Here is a 20487-nt window from a genome sequence, read left to right as displayed (position 1 = left end):
GGGCAACGCGTTTTGAAAAACTATTGCTCCGAATTTTCCGGGAACCTGCGGAAACGTCCCGTGACATCTCTTGCCCATATCCGCGCATATAAAAGGAGCAAAATCGGAGCTCTAAAATTCAGATCAATCTTGTTGGTCGAGTGAAACACGCTGCCCGGCGACCGCCAAACTGCAGACTTCCAGGTACAATCTCACCGACAGGTGGGTTTACTTCTAGGCGAAGACGATGGTCTTCGGGGTGGCCCACGGTCGGATTGCCTTCTTCTTTCTATCATCCTTTCTCTCTCCTTCTTATCAAAGACTCAGAGGGTTGAACCACACCAAGCATTAGCTAAAGTGTGGCCTCACTCGTTTTTCTATCTTCCACTTTCTCATTCTGGCGTTGAGGAAGATTTACAAACGCGACTCTTTGACGTCTCTTTTCTCTCTCACTCCCAACCCCGTCGAAGAAGATTCACGAACGCGACTCTTCGACGTCGTCTTTCTCATTTCCTCTTCTGCAGCGTCGAAAAAGATTTGCTAACGCGACTTTTTGACGTTTTCTTTCTTTCTCACTCTCTTATCCAGTCGAGGAAGATTCGCTAACGCGACTCCTCGACTTCCGATACTTCAATCTCTCTCCCCCGTCGAAGAAGATTTGCGAACGCGACTCTTCGTCCCATTCATTTTCTTTCTACCCTGTAACTTTAAATTTTTCTCTTGGATAATTTCTACCCTCCAAAAAGTATTCTAACGGGTGTCCTCTCCCAGTGGATTCGTCTCTCTCTCTCTCTCTCTCTCTCTCTCTCTCTCTCTACACACACACACACACACTTTTTTTTCTTTTTTATTTTGCAATGGCTAATAATTAATTCATTAAAAATTGTAATCTCTTAAACATACGCGACAGATCTCTTAAACATATCTCTGTCTCTCTCTCTCTCTCTCTATCATTTAATATTTTTTCGGAATGGACCGGTAAGTCATCTTTATTCTCGTGGCAAATTTCCAAGTTAATTATGAATTCATTAATGCAGATATGGGCAAACGGAAGGTTTATCGTGCCTACGTTGGGTGGGTGTAAGCGTTTTTTTTTGTCGGATGATGCGCGAGCTAAATACACCTGGCCTGAGTTTGACCTTTCGATGTTTCCGCTCCCCGCGTTTTAGCCCCTGCTCTCACCGGAGAAGGTGCAGAAAGCGTTGGGGACCGAATACCCCTCAATGCCCGAACTAATAAGTCCTACGACGGCGCAGAACGGTTTGCCCCCTCCAGAGTAGGAGCATCGAACAATAGTAGCGACACCTCTCAAAAAGATAACTCCCCGTAGGTGAGCCATCAGCAAAACTAAAGATTGCGTCTTGATCCGAGCGTCTACTCGTTCTATCCCCCTGTCAGTGATGGTAAGAAAGCCAGCAGGCACCGTCCTTCAGTTGCACCCCCGTCACTTACCACGCGTTATCGAGGATATAAAGATTCAAAATAATAAGGATCTCCTCCGGATATTTAATCACAATCGACGGCACATCACCTCGCGCCCATTAAAAGTAATCATTCTTATCAATAAGTAAGTTTTTTTTGTATTCACTCATTAAACAATTACCTATAATCCTACCAAAGATTATCATGAGATGTTATTTTCTTTTATTTATTTGCGCAACTTTGTTGTACCAATATTGATATAAATATATATATATATATATAAATATGTAAATATACTTTTTTTATGTACAATTCGATCCGTAATCTAATTATTTTTCACCCTTACCTCCACTCAACTACGTCTGTACCACGCTTGTATACCACTCCCCCTCCCACCCTCCAAATTTCCTCTTTCATTCAAATTAAATATATTGTCGTGTATCTGAGCGTGTGGTCTTACGACTCAGAGACACGACTGGTGACAGTTGCTCTCCCGATTCAAAAATTAAGACAAATTAAGGAAAAATTACGTCTCGGATAGCAATCACGCGAATCCGCGGACGTAACAATAATAGTAAATAGTATGAAGTTTTTATTGGCATAATTTATTTTCCTTAAACATAGTAAATAATACTTGATAAATTAAATTTTTGATAGCTGTAATGTCTTTGGGCTCCAAGAAATCACTCAATGCTGTAGTACAATTAGCTTTGAATATTTTGTAACGATACACCCCCGCATCGTTCCCCCTGGGGCCACGAACCGCCCTGTCCGGCCGAACACCCGCCGGACAGACGAACAGGCGCTACGCGCCGATAAACGCCTCACACACGCGCGCGCGAACGGCCCAACAAACGCGCCGTTAAACGTACGGAGTCCGCGCGCACGCGCATTAAGCCGCACGCTCCTGGCGTTGGAGCGACAGAAGGGCGTGCGCTCAAGCGAGAGTGCGATACCAGACCGATCTCGAAGCGGCGGGGATGCTGTGTTCCGGGAAGAACCGAACTCCACCCAAACATCCTCGATTCTCCGAGATCGGGGTATAAAAGGCGGACGATCTCACAGAGAGAGCGACTCTTCCCCGGTCCAGCCTCCGAGCCAGACCCAGGAAATCTGCGTGGTAGAGCGAGATCTGTCACCGCTGAGAGATCTCGGCGATTTTCAATCCCGCTTTCCCGGCACTCAGGGAATCCGAGTGGTAGAGCGAGCTCTGCCACCGTTGAGAGATCTAAACGATTCCGCCAACTTCCATCTCCATCCGAGAGTCCGCGGTAACGACTGCCACCCAGGGGGTAGAGAGATCTTTGCCTCCATCGAGAGATCTCGAGGCAGCCGGCACCGACGCACGTCAGGGATTCCCTACTAAGGGAATCCCACCGAACACCTGTCGCAAATTCGCGGAATACCGGCGCGACTTCTGGAGTAAGCGCCCCGGCCCGCGCGCATCGTGGATCGACGAGACCGCGACGATCGACGTAAACACCGCAAAAACCACGCGACGGCATCAAACAAGCACGAGCAAGACCACGCTATCGTGCGCTCTCTCGCACCGGCCGCGAGCCGAGCACAAGCGACGGAACCGATGTAAATAGATCCCCGTCCTGTACATACCGCATCTTAGTATTGTTAAATCGCGTCACCGTACCGTACGTTAAACGCACGTTCGATCTCGGAATTAATTAACCCGATAACCTCCCTTCGAGCCCTGGCTTCCCTGAGCTCGTCCGCGCTCGGACAAAACACAGGTTGTTACAATTTATTACCATAAACGGCTACATACAACTAAATTAACTATAATACGAGTGACGCGGCGATCCTCGTGCTTGCTCCGGCTCGCTCCATTACTCGTTTTCCTCCTACGCGTACCGATGCTGCGCAGCATCGCCGCTCGCGCCGCTCGCGCATCCCCGCGTATACTACAACTCTTCCGCCTCTTTAAGTGTTGTTTTTGTTCAAACAAGGAGAGCGCCGCCGTTCAGTAGAATCCCTCTTGATCATCTGATCGGCGTGTTGCTTTTGCAAGGTATCGTTTTTATCCTTGACTACGAAAGTGGACGACATTTGCTTTACAATTTCTCCTTCCACACGCTTGTCTGCTCTTACGCTATAGTCATTGATAACTACTTTGTCGCCTGGTTTGAAATCAGTTTTCCTACTGCCTGCTCTCGTTACTATTTGTGCACGCTGCCGCTGATCAACTGTTTCACTCAGCGTAGGACGTAGTGAATCAAATCTTGTCCGTAGTTCACGCTTGAACATTAGCTGAGTAGGGCTCCTACTCGTTGTACAATGCTCGATACTCCTGTAATCGAAAAGAAACATGCTGATCGCGTTACCTACACTTTCTCCCCCTTTGACAATTTTTTTCACTTTATCTTTGAACAATATTTTCCGCAGCCCCGTTTGTCGCCGGGTGGTGGGGTGGACTAAATGAATGTTTTACTCCATTTTCACGCAGGAACCTTTGAAATTCTTCGCTTCTAAATTGCGGGCCTCCGTCTGTAACACAGTGTAGCGAGAACCCGTATCTTGCAAACAACAGTTTAAATTCCTCTATCAATCTGTACGCTTTCGTATTATTATTAAAGTTAATAATTTCTGGCCATTTTGAATGCGCGTCTATTACTAGTAAGTACATTTTACCACGTAACTCTGCAAAGTCACAGTGGATTCTCGACTATGCTTTGTCTGGATATGGCCAGGTTGTCAATGGAGTATGAGGTGGTCTTTTTCTTTCAATCAAACAAATGTTACATTCTTTGACTAGCTTTTCAATGTCATTATCAATTCCTGGCCACCAGACGTATGATCGAGCAAACATCTTAATTTTAACTATACCTAAATGAGTAGCATGCAGTTATTTTAATATTAATTTTCTCATGCGTTCTGGTATTACCGCTCTTAAGGCGATGCTGGATCGGTCTCTACACGTCCTTATTTTTGTGCACAGATAACTCTTAATTGGCTTAACAGATCGCAAAATCCTTTTACACAATTAAAGTAGTGACAAAAACACAGTTCGCTAGCTATAATTTTGTAACGCTGGTAGTTTCTCGGTGTCGGTTACGGGATTTAGGTTCAGGATCGGTTGCTCGGATGTGCTCGCCGGATGTCCGGGTTTGTGTCAAATGATAACGCCGTGGTTTGGTAATGAAAACGAAATAGTTTAAATATATTTTGCTATGGTTTAGTACAAAAGAATCATAAGGTCCCGATATCGTTATCGGATAATACTGAACTCCACGATCAGTATTACGTCACTGGAGTGCTTAATTGCGCGGTCGTCGGCCCGCGTGAAACTAAGAGCACGGTCACAATGTATTCGCGGCGTACTTAATATCTAGACACTTAGAAGAAACGGATTTTAGCAACTCTGGAAACAGACGGATACGTGTCATGCGCTATGCGCTCGGAGGTAGCAATCGGGGTTGCTCGGTTAAACAATCATCGGTTCCGCGGACAAGAAAATATAATTCGCGGTGTCACTTAATACTAAAGAACGGACTCGGATAATTATAGCAACAGACGGACAGGCATTATGCGCCAGGCGCTCGGAAGTAACGGTCGGAGTTGCCGTGAAGCGGCTAACTTAACTTACGGTTAAACGGGCCGTGATTGGCCCGCGCGACGGTCGGTCGCGATCGCGGAATCGGCAGTGTGCGGCGCAGCGGACAGTTCCGCGATACGCGAAAGCGGTCGACGGTGGAGACCTAAGCGGTCTCTCCCTGCGGAGTGTTGTCATCCCGTAGAGAACAGGTTTGCGGAATGAGCCGGAGAACGGCGTCGAGCATTCCCGACGACGGTGCTGGTCTCGAGAATCCCCGAGAACGGAATTGCGGGACGGACGGTTCCGATTGGCCGAGAATACCCAGCCGCGGAGACGACGAGTATTCCCGTCGCGGACGGAGGATGGGATCGGCCGAGTATTCCCAGCCGTTAGGGCCGACGAGTATGCCCGTCGCGAGGAAGTTAGAATGAGAATGCCCGTTCCCGAGGAAGTGCTTGAGAATGTCCAAGCTAAGGAGCGTCGAGAATACCCGGCGCAGGAGCGGAGTAGGTTCGAGATCGGTGGCTCGGAGCGATCTGATTTCGACCATGATGTAAGAAGAAAGGTGAAACAAGTAACCAGATGCGCAGTGGACCATACTCTAGACCAATCAGAAGTGGGTCCAAATTTTGAGATTCAATATGGCTACGGCTCCGGTACTGGGGCGTATTTATGGGTGTTTACGATAACTAATCGGATCTCGGATTGGATTGAACAATGGTACTCAACGTAAGTATAGAAAATTTCCCTAGGCTAATCGGATTGACGATTGCTGTCTCAAATGTAATCCGATTGATGACGAAAGTGTGGAGACCGAGAAGCATGCTTGAAAAGTAAGTCTCTTTATTTTTTTAAATAATAACACAAAAAATCAAAGATTAAGTTAAAAAGAATGATTTGAATTTAGATTTATTGTAATTTTTTTTGTCTAAACACTGGATTTCGTTTAAATTTCTGTTTGTAAAAATTAATTAATCTATTCTAAAGTTTGTGGTTATATCGAAAACAAATCAAAATTAATAAAACAATTATTAATTATTAGGTACATATTAAAGCATATAATATTTCAAGCATATTATATAGAATTCCTGTTTATTATAAACTTAGTAAACATAACTTTGAAATTATTCAACTACATTATATATTAATCAATATTAATTTATATGTTAAAAATCAATAATGTTTCTAAAAATGTTCTTTTTATTCTTTTCCAAATCGTAAATAAACTTCAATTCCATGAATAAATAAAAATTACTGGAAAATGGATTTATATGAAGAGGGCATTATTGAACAATATCAATTTGTGCTAACTTAAAATTTGTAAAATCTACTTTTCTTTATTAGTTGTTTATTAGAGAGTAATAATATAAAAATGTAATATACGCATCATATATGCATACAATTATTTTAATTTTATTTATGTATATTCCGTTCTTATATTATTACTTTTATATTATTTTATATTATTACTTATATTATTACTTATGAACACCCGTCATTGCCGGAGGTGGCAGGATCACTAGATCACTTCGTCTTGTAAGTGATATACACCCCCACACCATCACGGAACCGCCGTTGTAGGATCGTATTGGCATAACGCAACGTCGATCATAGCGTTCATTTCGTCGATGCCAAGTACGTATACGAGCATCATTGCCATAAAGGCAAAAACATGATTCGTCGGAGAAATATACATTTCTCCAATCCTGTGAACTGTAAACATATAGTCGTCTTAGTCTAAAAAAAATCTCTTTTTAGACAAAGATGACCATATGTAAACATTGCATGCTCAATACAATAAAATTTTGTTTAGTACGCCGGCGATTCTCGCAGTGTGATAAGCGACACGGAATTTTCAAAATGCCGCGTAGACATTTATCGGCCGTAGAAGTTGCACGCATAATTGCGCTTTTGCAACAAGGTTTTAGTATGCGTTATGTGGCGCAAGAGAGGCACGAGCCAATCGATATGTTTAGGTCCTCAGCAACTTCTCTAACGGTGATTCGACGATTGGCCAATACCATTTACTCCACTTCATTAATTTTTTCGTCTGTTGTTGAAGTGCTCGGGCGTCCGGCACGCTCTTCGTCGTTCACATCTTCTCGGCCTTCTGAGAACATTTTGTACCACCGATAAACGTTGCTTCGGTCCAAGGTAGCTTCTCCGTATGCCACAGTCAACATTCGGAATGCATCCGCGCACTTAATTTCGTTTTTCACACAAAATTTGATACAGGTTCTTTGATCCATTTTTTTGAATAGGTAAAAATCGAAGACGATCCAAAACACGTGCAAGCAAAGCAGCTGTCAACAATTAAGTGAACATTCAAAATGGCCGAGCTTGTCGGCATAAGTGAGAGACATGAGTACCAACATAACGCCACAAAAAGATCGAAATTCGAATATACGTAACCCGCGAAAATTCAAAATTCGCGATACTTTTTGAACACACCTCGTACACTGGATTAATTGATTTTGGCATTGATGGACCACAACCATCAAATCTTGATGAAAAAGCTAATTATGGATTAGTAATAATGTTTCACTCAATAGCGGATTTTTACTCTCAACCGATCGCAGTATTTGCCTCTAGAGGACCAGTAACAGGAGAAATGATTGCACAGCTTGTAATTAAAGTACGCGTTTAATCCAACAAAAATTATACGGAATTGCAAATACGATATTTTAATTATGCTTATTTATTACAGGCTATTTCATTATTAGAAAATATTGGTGCCAAGATCCATGGAGTGATTACAGATGGTGCAGCCACCAATAGAAAGTTTTGGACTGCAGTAGGCGTATGCGGTAAAAAAGATAACTTAAAAAATAGTTTTGATCATCCAACAGTTAATGGACGTTATGTATATGTTTTCTCCGATACGCCACACTTAATTAAGACGATAAGAAATCGTTTATATAAAACACCATTACAGGTAAAATAACTAATTAAATTAAATTGTAATCATTTTGTACAAATTAAGATTATTATTATTACTAGTGCAATATTTCTATTATTAGCTCAGTCCGGAGGAAAAATTAATAAAATGGGATTATTTCCGAATCTTACATAATAAAGACAGAACATTACCTGCTGAAATGCGGGTATGTCCAAGAATAACAACCAATCATCTAGAACTCAGTAACGTTGCTAAAATGAGAGTGTTACTAGCAGTTCAAGTAAATATCTCTCTCTCTCTCTCTCTCTCTCTCTCTCTCTCTCTCTCTCTCTCTATTTATATATATATATATATATATATATTCTTTAATATTATTTTAGTTGCAGTATAACGAGATTTTGTACAAAATATTGATAAAACTCCATTATTTGTATTTTTTGAATTTCTATTATTTGTATAGGTTTTCAGTAAATCGATGGCCTATGGACTAAGGTTTTATAAAAATTTTTTACTTGAACTACAAGATTGTGATTGTACAGTTAATTTTTGTGATTGGATCAACGATCTCTTTGACGCTTTAAATCAAAACAAAGGTTTGAAGATTGAAGATAAATACTACAAGGTTAATTCAACTTTAAAAAATTATTAATTACGTTATTTATTTGATTTATGTTTAAAAAATATGATAATATTAAATACAATATTTTTATTAGACTATAAAAGAATCTTTTAAAAAATTGGATAATTGGGAACAATACGTCCACAGTGGTGCTATCCCAGAAAATAATTTTTTAACAAAACAGACTGCAGAAGGACTCCGTGTAACTATGAAGTCAACGCTTGACTTAGTGCAGTATTTGACTCTAAATGCTGGTTTTGATTATGTTCCGACGGGACGTTTGAATCAGGACTCACTTGAGGTTGGCTAACATTGTACCCAGTAAACATTACAATTTTTTGATAAACGTGTGGAAATAATCTATATTTATTTTTGACATAATAGCATAACATCTTTTTTGTGTACTTGTAGCATAAAAATTTATAACTTTAATATTTTAAGTCTTTTATTTACAATATTTATACACGGTGTACACGGTTTTCTTTAGCTGGTCTACAACCTTGCTTTAAAGGATATTTAAGCTCTAAACAGTAAGAAATTGACCAATCACAATAAAATATGAAGAGAATACTCGACTGTAATTGGTCAATTTCTTACAGCTTAGAGCTTAAATACCCTTTAAAGCAAGGTTGTAGACCAGCACTTACACTATGTTTTATATCCATTTTTTTCTGTATCTAATATATATTTAGAGATTCTTTGGAACCGTGAGATATACGGCAGGATCGAATGATCATCCAGGGACACCTACTTTCCTTCAAATTTATAAAATTTTAAGTACTTTTAGTATAATCAAACCACCTAAATATGGAAATTGCAGACTTGTGAATACAAAATGTAAACCTCCAATTTCAATGTCAGAGATAAAAAATTTATATCGTGATTCTCGTCAAGAAGTATCATCTATAGTAAAACTAAAAGAAAAATTAGACAATGTTATTAATAATAACGAATTTGATCAGAATTTAGACCAGTTTATGGATAATGATTACAGTGATTACAGTCAACCAGAGATCATTGACTGCGTTATTTATTAACTGGGTATTTATCAAATCACATACTAAAATCAATAGATTGTGACATATGCAAGAACGCATTCACTTGTTCTGTTACAAATTGTCCTTTACCAGCAGCTCTACTAGTTAATATGGAAGATATGAAAGAAGGACGGATAATGCATCCTAATTTAAAATTATATAATTTTATCAAATATTTAGAAAATTTATTTGCAAAATACTATCATCGGTCTGATGTATTTGAATTAATAATTGAAGACATTTATACACCTGCCTTGTCATTTCCTTGTAAAAATCATGGTGATCAAGTACTAGCGCAAATTATTGAATTTTATATAGCTTTGCTTATGCGACAGTATGCAAGTAAAATAAATAACGAAAACAAAAAAGTAAATCAACGAATTAAAAAAAATGCAAAATTTTATCCAACTTGAATAAAGAAAATGTATTATTTATAACATATGTATTTTATTTTTATCATATTTATAGTATGTATAGTATTATACAATGCTCTATCCTATATCCTCTATCCTATTTTATATAATTTTAGTGAAAAATTATATATTATATGTACATACAATACATATAATTACACACACACACACACACACACGTTGCGTAAAATAAAATAAAAAACACAGTTTCGCCGTTCGTGTGTCATACTCGTTCCGATATTCGTTGCTAATACTAAAAATCTGTAGTTTACGTTACGTACACTATATACGTATATATATATCAACCGGCATGAATATCACCAGCGCCACGCGGACATTACGTAGACGCGAGAACTAGCTGTCAGGGGGCTGGTTTTTATTCTAGATTCAGTGGTAATAAAGCTTATTTAAAATTCTGTATGTGTTGGGAACACGGGTTGTTGAGAAAATTGATTGTCTATTTTAGACATGTGACACTCGTCGATCACTAAATTGAAATTTTAATGTTATGGCATATTTCTCAGCTATTAGCATTCCCAACGTGTACAGACTTTTATTCTGGCATAATTACCACTAAAAAGTAAGACTAGAAACTTGTAAGACTAGAAAAGAAAACGATAGTCAAGCTGATACAAAGCGTATTATTATTAAAAAATTAATAAAACATTGAAATTTCAATTTAGTGATCGACGAGTATCACATGGCTAAAATAGACATTCAATTTTGTCAATAACCCGTGTTATTGTATCATGTTTCCAACACATACAGAATTTTAAATAAGCTTTATTACCACTAAATGTAGAATAAAAACACCAGTGGAGTAACCACAAGCTATAGAATCATTTAAATCAGCTTTACACCACATACAAATTTTGTCACCGATGGATGTCAAAGGTGTCAAAAACAAATAGATTTCTCAGTCAGTTGTGTTCCCAAAACATACAAACTTTAATTTCAGTACCATTGCTACTAATTCGAGAAAAGAAAACGATAGTCAAGTTACCAAGAACTATATAATTCTAAAAAATTAAGTTAATGTTCAATTCAAATTTTTTGACCGACGAATGTCAAAAAGTCTAAAATAGATAGCAAGTTTTCTCAGTGTTACGTGTTCCCAAGTCATACAGATTTTGATGCAAGCTTTATTAGCACTAGTACTAGAAAAAAAAACGAGATACAGGCAATTGGAAAGTAAATTACAAAAAATAGCTTCAAAAAGACTTGTGGTAGTCATGGTAGAATTGACAGTAGTAGCGATAAGATATAAATTGAATTAACATACAACCAAGGCTCAGAACTGACAGAAAAATACAATAAAACTACAAATTGATAATTAATTCAATGAATAACAAATCATATACCTTATATATGTATGACAATAACCAAAATTAATAAGATCGACTAACAATTATCCAATATCGAATATCATCCTACAACAAATATATATATATATATATATATATATATATATATATATATATATATATAATCCAAATAGCATATAATATTAAAAAAATAATATACCACTACCTAAATAAACAAATTATTATTATTAGAAACTAAATAGCAAATAAGATAATTATCATTATACACTTCATAACAACAAAATTGATCAAACATTATTCTGATTCCGAAAAATAGACAAATATTTCAAGTGTAAAACTTTGTAAAAAATGATGATAATGAAATTCTGAAAAAAGTATTTTATAGCTAGAAAGCTCTACTTCGTTAAACAAATTACTATTTTATTTTACGATGCTACACGGATTTTTTGATTAATATTCATGCAGTAATTGGTTTTTTTATAATTTGAACATGATTAGATGTGTTTTCCCATATATAATGAGTTTTCACTTCCCATAAAGTTTATCGTAACAGACTTTAGAGCTGAATAACTCATGAAACAAAGCTCCAATGGCGAATAGATAAATTAAAAGTTATTTCTAGTGGCGGGTTCTTGCCGATAAACCTGTTGTTTCTTTCCTGACCTTTCTGGATTAAAATTTCACTTTTTTGACTGGGAACGATAACTTTCATATATGAGTAATTCTGAACATTGTCGTGATTCTAACGCTCTGTGCGCTTACCTGTGAGGAAATTTTTGTACATTACTTATAAGTTTCTAATCATAAAATGTTGAATTGGATACCTTTCTTTTATTACTAAAGCTCTTAATTAAAATTTTAACCCATATAATGTCCCAAAAATAAAAAGTTCTGTAAAATGTAAAGTATGAATGAGAGTGAAGACTCCGTGAATTGTAATGTTTAATGAATGGAGGCAATTTTAGCGTACATAATATTTATGTTTAAAAAAAATATTTATCTTTAAAAAAATATTTATCTTTAGAAAATATGTTTAAAAAATTTAAACGTAAATACATTAAAATGTAAATTTTATTTTAGTTTCAGAGGGTTCAGAACATAATAATGTAAAGTACACACAAGTGTATATGTATATTGATACACATATATAGTGATTATAATAAAACGTAATAATATTTATTATTATTTTCACATTTTACATAAGAAAGGACGAAAGATGGTCTACAGGACAAGAGTTATTAATGAACAATACTAATAAATATTATTACATTGCGTTATGAATACTATAAATATTAAATTATTATTATAGTTTAAAACTTTTTTTATTTTAGTATTAAAAATGTAATGAAATTATAAATTATATTAAAAATATAAATGTTTCATGACACACCATTTTCTTTTTCTATAGCATAAAACAATAATATATTCTGAGGTTATTATAATATTGAAAAACTAAAATTATTAACTATCAAATTAAAATTATGTTTTCGACGTAAAAGTAATTCCGTATTTTTATTATGATTTGTCATATAATTTTAATTAATTAATAAAATTCATGATTTTTTTTAAATTATTTAAAAAATTTTTTTATAATATAGAAATTGTTTATATGCTATTGAAAGATTAAATGATTTGCTATAATGTTAAATTTACAATATTACATGTAAATTTTTATATTTTTTTGCACACTTATATATACACATATATAACATGAATACGACAGTGAAAAGAATTCTTGAGCGCTTGGGCCATCGAGATTATCGCGCGCGAGCGAGCGGAGGGAGTGAGAGGGAAAGACTAGTTCTATTGCATGATCTTCGAAACGAGCCGAGGCGTGACACGGCGCGCGCGACGATTCGGTCAACGTAACATGTTTCGTGACCAGGCGAGCGCGTGGCCGCGGGAGAAACGCGCGCACGTACATGTCTTGGTACCGCTGCGGAGATCGGAGAGAGGGAAAGGAAAGTGATGGGGCGCAAAATTACGGTGAAGTTATAGTTGACATAAAAATTTTAGTGTGTGTTTAAATATCGTCAACCTAACCTAACCTGTCCCTGTCCAAAAGAGGATATAATGCAGAGGTGTAGGATACCTATAATGACAATATAATGTCAAAAGGTTTCTGTCATCACAGACTGTTTACAGTGGTAAGCTGTACTTTTATTAATCATTTACTGTCAGAGGCGTTTATCGTGAGCTGACTATCAACCCTTTCCAGGTACACATGTGTACCAGGTACACATGTATACCGTTTTGAAAGGGTTAATTAATTATCAGAGGCGTTTGTCGTGTGCTGACTATTATTAATTAAATATCAGAGGCGTTTACCGTGGGCTGACTATTATTAATTAAATATCAGAGGCGTTTACCGTGGGCTGACTATTTTTAATTAATTATCAGAGGCGTTTATCGTGGGCTGACTATTTTAAGTTTATCATGTGCTGACTATTATTAATTAAATATCAGAGGCGTTTATCGTGGGCTGACTATTATTAATTAAATATCAGAGGCGTTTACCATGTGCTGACTATTATTAATTAGATATCACAGGCGTTTACCGTGGGCTGACTATTTTTAATTAATTATCAGAGGCGTTTATCGTGGGCTGATTATTTTAAGTTTGTTTTTGCCCATCTTATAGGTGAACATAAGCAAACGAGAATAGAGAAACTATGAAAAATTTTTGCGTTTCATAAAAATGGGCGATGAGAATGAAGGATTCATTCCATATTGCCTACAAAATATTGCCATATTCATGTTCGACATGAAAATATAATTTTAGTATTATGTATTATATACATCATTTTCTAATGAAATGGCAATAAATGTGTTAAACATTTAGTCTGACTAATGTCAATCTCTTTTTGTTACATGCAACGAAAAGAGATAGCGTAGTGTCAAAGTGCAATGTATATTGCCAACACATTACGTCCTTATTCAACAGCAGAAACCCAACAGGTTGGACAAAAAATTGTTTCGCGTAAACTCATCCGCCTACAAGACGGCCCGAGCGTGCCTGTCGAAATATACGGTACTGAGTTGGGCGGTTTTGCTTGTTGAAAAGACAAGGATGAGTGCAGAACTCAAATGATAATGGATCTAAAAATATCGATATTATCGACATTTTTAGTTCCACTTAGATGGCGCAGGACCGTCGGAGTTCGGCCATCACTCCAGCATTGCCTTAAGCCCCAGAATAGACATTCCTTTTCTACCCATAATTCTAATTTCTTATTAAAAATATTTTTTAATTCCTTTGACATTTTTTTTTCATTTTTTGGCCACTCACTTGACACGTATTTAATCGCTGTTGAAATTAACGGATCTCTTTTGCTTTCTTTTTCAAGCGTTTTGCAGTTATAAGTTATTACGCCGGTTTCAAAAAAATTAACATGAGAAAAGTTTGTGTCGACTATATTTGTGTTGTTGTTGATTGGTAACCGTGAAAGCGCGTCACAATTTGCATTTGCTTCAGACTTTACGTGCTCAATTTCGTATTAAAAACCTGATAGATAATAGGCCCATCTTTGTAGTCTATTATCTGCTGTTCGGGGGATGCCCTTTTGCGGTCTCAAAATCCATTGCAACGCTTTGTTATCTGTCCTTAATATTATAGTTTTTCCAAAGATAAATTGATAAAATCTTTGAAAGCCAAATATTATTGCCATTGCTTCTTTATCCATGATTTTCCTATTCCATTCATGTTTTGATATTATCTTTGATGCGAATGCAATTGGCCTCTCTATGCCATTTTTGTACTTATGAGATAGGATTGCTGATAGCCCGTAATTTGACGCATCGCATGCTAATACAATTTTTTTCATTTGGATTATAGTTTACTAATACTTTTGGCGAAACCAGTTCATCTTTTACTCACTTAAATGCTCGTGTACATTCCGTGTTCCATTCAAATTTATCCTGGTGCGACAACTCATACAAAGGTTTTAAATTTGCTGACCTATTTTTTAAAAACCTAGCGTAGAAATTAATTAAACCTAAAAATGATTCCAATCCTTTTTGGTTCTTTGGTTGGGGAGCATCTACCATTGCTTTGACTTTAGATTCGGATTTGTGTAGTCCATTTGTGTCTATGACGAACACTAATATGTCTAACTTTTCTTTCATAAAAAAACACTTTGATTTATTTAGTCTAAGATCACAGTCCTGTAATCGTTGACAAACTTTATGTAAATTTTGCAGATGCTCCTCATCCGTTTTTCCCGTTACGTAAATATTATCGAGATACGCAATCGCTCCATTTATTCCATTCAAACATTCGTCTATTTTTCTTTGGATGTCTCGGGGTGCTGTTGGGACACTCTCGGGAAGTTTTGTATATCTATATAAGCCTTTATGTGTAATAATTGTGAGTAATTTTGAGCTGTCCTCATTTTTTGTCCACCTTTTTTGAATTGACCAATTAAGTTTGAATTTTGCCACAAGAAAACATTAGCTTACTGAGTTTTCGTATTTTTAAATCGAAAAAAGAAAAAAGATTGAGATTTTAACTTGCGTGAATTTAAAATTTTTAATTTAATATGTAATTAGAGGTGAATTAGTTGCATAGGAGATGACGACTGTTCGAATGCCTTTTAGAAGGGTAGAATTATTTTAATGGTGGACAGTCACTGGTTTAGAAAGAAGATGTCAAAAAGTCGCGTTTGCGAATCTTCTTCGACGGTAAGGATGAAAGAGAGTAATGGGTAAAGCCCCACACTAGCGTATGCTTGGTGTGGTTAAACCTCCTGACAAGGGAGAGAGAGAAAAAGGATGGGTAGAAAAAAAGGTATTTATAAAGCTATCCGCTTAGGCTGGGTCTACTTGTCACGAGGCGTTAGACGCAATAAGCTATGAGGCTACTTGTAAATATCACATCCAAATAAAGATTTAGTATTTTTGTCAACTAAATACCGAGTGCGATTATTATACCGAACCCGACCAATCCGGCGAGCTTATCCGCAACCGTATCCTGACACCTACCAGAACCGCACAAAAACTACCAGCGTTACATACTAATACAGCATAAAGGCACATAACAAAGTAGTTGTGAGCAAACTATTTTTATTCCTTCTATTTTTATTTACTGTTGTGGTATACATCCTAGCGTGGCGTAAATACCTGACCCTATATTTGTTCTGGATTCACAGACTGTGTTTCTATTGTCCCCGATTTCCGCAGATTAATTGATTGTTTCAAATCTTTAGATCCTTTTTTTAGATGTACAACCCAATGATAAATGTGGCGAACCGAAATCCGCCACCAACATACGGGCGCGCGCGAGCGTGCAGGCAAGCTGCGGACGCCAGCGTGGGCGTGAGCGCCGGTGCTAGTTCAGGCGCTGCCGTTAGGCTGCCGCTTTCTCGGGAGTCAAATGCATCCACCGAGCGCATATAATACGCGACCGCAACCCATCATGCACGCATCCTCCAATCGAGGCTGAGCTCCCTTTGGGCCCTTCGATCTCGAAAATCGTCACCTGAGGTGCGATCCTTTACGGGCCCTCTTTCTTGGTGTACCCTGAGGTGCGCTTCTTTCCGGGCTCTTTCTCTTGGTATAACCCGAGGCGCGCTCCTTTCCGCACCCTCTTCCTTGGTATAATCCGAGGCGCGCTCCTTTACGGGCCCTCTCTTTTGGTGTAACACAAGGTGCGCTCCCTTCAGGGCCCTTAGTTTTTGGTCGAAGAGCTTCGTGGCACGCCAAACTGCCTCGTCGACGTCTTCGACGGGACCGTCCCGGTCCTTATCCGCATCCGGACTGTCCGGGCTGCACCTGTCCCGACGGTTGTCAGGGTATTTCTATACCTAACCAAGGAGTAGCGTTCCTTTCCTGGAAGCTAGTGGGAATAGAACTACGACGTCACGACGATCCTCGACGCCGGTCCACCGTAACGAGGAATCAAGGGACACAAACGTTGCCACCCGCTTCGACCACGTCCAGCGGTACCCAGACGTCCCCTACGCCTGCCACGAGCACTCCGCCGAGGCCCAAAAGCGTCGTCGTCGTCCCGGTCGCTCCATCACCGCGTTCTCCGCGTCCTATTACGCCAGGGCAATCTCTCCCCACAGAGAAGCGGGAAAAGAAGAGGAAGAAAAAGGACAAGCTAATACGTAACTTATTCGACAACTGACCAACTTTTTTAGGCGCCTCCGTGCGCCGCCTAAGCCACTACCAAAGAGAAAGATCACACTTACACAAAATACATTTGTACCAAAGAGCAATCTTATTAAAGAACACGTGAACATATAATGTTCATTCATTTGTGGAACCTTCTGATACAATGAGCTACCCCACAATAAATAAAATAAGAGATCACAAAATAAAATGATGCGATAGAATTTTTGAGTATACTACTCGACTGCTAATGCTGTACTATTAGTATCTATTTGTAGTGTATATCGTTTTTCTAGGAGCATCAATAGATTATTCCTCTTTTACTTATGGTTTTGTATAGTATTAAGTATTCATTAATATGACGCTAAAGCAGACGGTCGCCGTACAATACCCACGACGCAGCGGTTCTCAACAAGATTTTCGTTCACAGCGTCTGCTGCGCTAAAAAATTGTTTTTAACAAATAATTTCAGAGAATACATTATGTATCACTTAAAAACAGTCGTACAAAGTAGCATTTCAGATTTAACAAAAACAAAAAAAAACATGCTGAAAACAGTATATATGATGTTTTGAGATTTACAAGCTGCATTCGGAAATATATAATCCGGAAATATGTTTATAACTTCTGTTTTAAGAGGTAATAGTTCTTCAAATTTTGTGCACATTTTCTGAGTAACATTAGGAAGTTATAAGTAAAGTTTAAAAAAATAAACCATCTTGGAAAAATATTTATAAAAAAATTAACTTTGAAGATAGACGATAAATATCTCTCTTCAAAATTAATTTGTTTACAACATTTTTTATAAGAGGGTTTATTTCTTGAAACTTTCCACATACCTTCTGGGCAATATTAGCCCGTAATGGTCACACCTCAAAATAATAACATAATAGTCACATGGGGTCTACCAGATTCTCCCCTTCTCATAAAGTCAGTCGCCATTTGTCAGTTTTTTGATATTTTGTTGCAAAAATTTTATTGAACATACCTTGAGATCTGTTCTTTATCATCTAATAATTTTTTTAAATTAAAATTTAACATAATAAAAAAATTAAAATAAAAGAACTGCAAAATTTGACTCTTTTTACAAAAATATTCATAAAATTTTTAAATTTCTAGATAATTTAACAAAAATTTAGAGGTGTATTTTTAAAATAATGTACTATTAGATTCCAGACAAATCTATTGTAAGTTTTCAGAATCATTTATTTTAATAAAATATAACAATCGTATGAAAAATATTTTTATATTTGGATTAGGGCCTAAAAAACAATTTTATTCTATATAGCTCCCCTCTACTTCGTTGACCGTTTCAATTTTGGGCCAGAAGCGTGCCCATGCCTTTGTCAAAAACTCCTTTACCATACTCGCGAACAACGCCTCAATAGCGGTTTTCAGCGACACAACATTAGGATATCGAGTCTTGTTAGAGTGTCGCTTAATCACGCAACACACAAAATAATCCAGCGGATAAAGTCCGGGTTGTTAGTAAGCCAAAATTCCTTACTTCGACACATGCTCATGTTTTTGAAGAGCCGATTTTGCATTAAGTGGCCGTCTAAGAACCTTTTTTGGATCCTTTGGAAGCCACATGGCGATAAGTAAAATCGTCAAGTAATCAAAGAACTTTATTATTTTGGTTGCGGTACGTCCTGCGCTAAGAATTTCAACAAGCACGGCTCTCCGGTTATATTCTGGACACTGCTTAACCAGCTCGGTCATGACAAAGTTATGTTTTTATTCCCAATAGAGGTTTACTTGTATGCTATCTAGTTACCGGCTCATAAGTTATTATATGGAGAAAATTTTAATTTGAAAATTGTCCGAATTCTACTGATACACCCTGTACTTTCAGATAAAAATTAGTTTCATAGAAGATTGTTCGATTTTGAATGATCTGTGTACTCTTAAAGTTAGCGTGGGGTCCAAAAGACCCCAAGTGACCATTACGGGTTAGGAAGTTATGAGTAAGGTTTAAAAAAATAAATTCTTGAAAAAATAGTTATAAAAAAATTAACTTTGAAGATAGACAAGAAATTTCTTTCTTTGAAATTAATTTGTTTATAACATTTTTTCTAAGAGGGTACATTCTTTTTTAATTTTACTGTAATTTTCTAATATTGCCCAGAAAATGTATTTAAGGTTTTTTACGTGTTTTTTTCTTATAAAACATAATGAGTATATTCTTTCCTAAGTTTTTAAGTCTTGAGGGTCATAAAATTGTACAATTTTAACAATTCAAGATCTACGGTTTTAATAAAAATTTAAATTAATAAAATATGAGCGATTTTGATCAGTATTTATCGATTCTTATACTTCAAATTGTCTCAAGTACTTTTTTAAGATATCATAAACACAAACCAACTACAGAGATTAGCAATTTAAAATATTACTTAATATGATTTTAAAGTAAGAGTCAGTTATAAGTATTGGTCTTCATTTTATTTTTTTTGATTTATTATAACCGCACAATTTTATTTCTCTCAGAACATACAATGTAAAAAATAATTTTATAATTAACTTTTATAATTATGTTTTATATCAAAAACGCAAAAAGTGTTTACTAATGTGTTAACTATATTTAATAAATATAATTCTAATAATAATTATTATTAATACTATTAGTAATAAATAGTGCAGTAAAAATCAATATTAATTTTCATAGAAAATCATAGATGATAAATTGATGCGTGTTTGTAATTTTGTGTCTAAATACGCGAATTCTGATCATTGATTGATTATAATTTAAAAAGTGTGGTCTCTAGATATTTGAATACTTTACTTTACCTTTTGTTGTTAAATGCTGTTAAAATATATGATGATTGTGAGACGCTCTGTATATATATTGTAGAATCTCACTAACGAAACATGAGAAAGACACTTAACTTCCGTTTATTTAAAACGCAAAATTGAATACGCCATATTACGTCCTTTTATACACACGGCGATCTTTTCGTCTCTTTGTTTAGCTGTCGATTTCGTTACTAAGCTGCGTTGCATTTAAACGCTGACGTGTTCTAAGCTTCATTCTATCCTTCTTCCACATATAATGAGCGATAAAGATAGAATAAAGCTTACAGCGCATGAGCGTCCGATGGAACGCACCTTAAGACACAAATTCAAGTTCCCCAGTTC

At 36.8% G+C, this 20487-nt stretch overlaps 1 protein-coding gene across 3 annotated transcripts in view; it reads right to left on the bottom strand.

The window, feature by feature from the left end:
* The window catches only part of LOC120359506, a 41179-nt gene extending 20770 nt beyond the window's left edge, over nucleotides 1–20409 (bottom strand). For all 3 annotated transcript variants that reach the window (XM_039457178.1, XM_039457179.1, XM_039457177.1), the window contains exon 1: nucleotides 20140–20409. The gene's annotated coding sequence lies outside the window, so the exon portion shown is untranslated. The remainder of the gene's footprint in view (nucleotides 1–20139) is intronic.
* Between the last annotated feature and the right edge of the window lie 78 nt (nucleotides 20410–20487).

This window comes from Solenopsis invicta, chromosome 14 (assembly GCF_016802725.1).
Source record: "Solenopsis invicta isolate M01_SB chromosome 14, UNIL_Sinv_3.0, whole genome shotgun sequence".
In the NCBI taxonomy this organism is placed as follows: Eukaryota; Metazoa; Arthropoda; class Insecta; order Hymenoptera; family Formicidae; genus Solenopsis; species Solenopsis invicta.
Note: the sequence above shows the minus strand (reverse complement) of the source record. Positions and strands in the feature narration are given on the sequence as shown.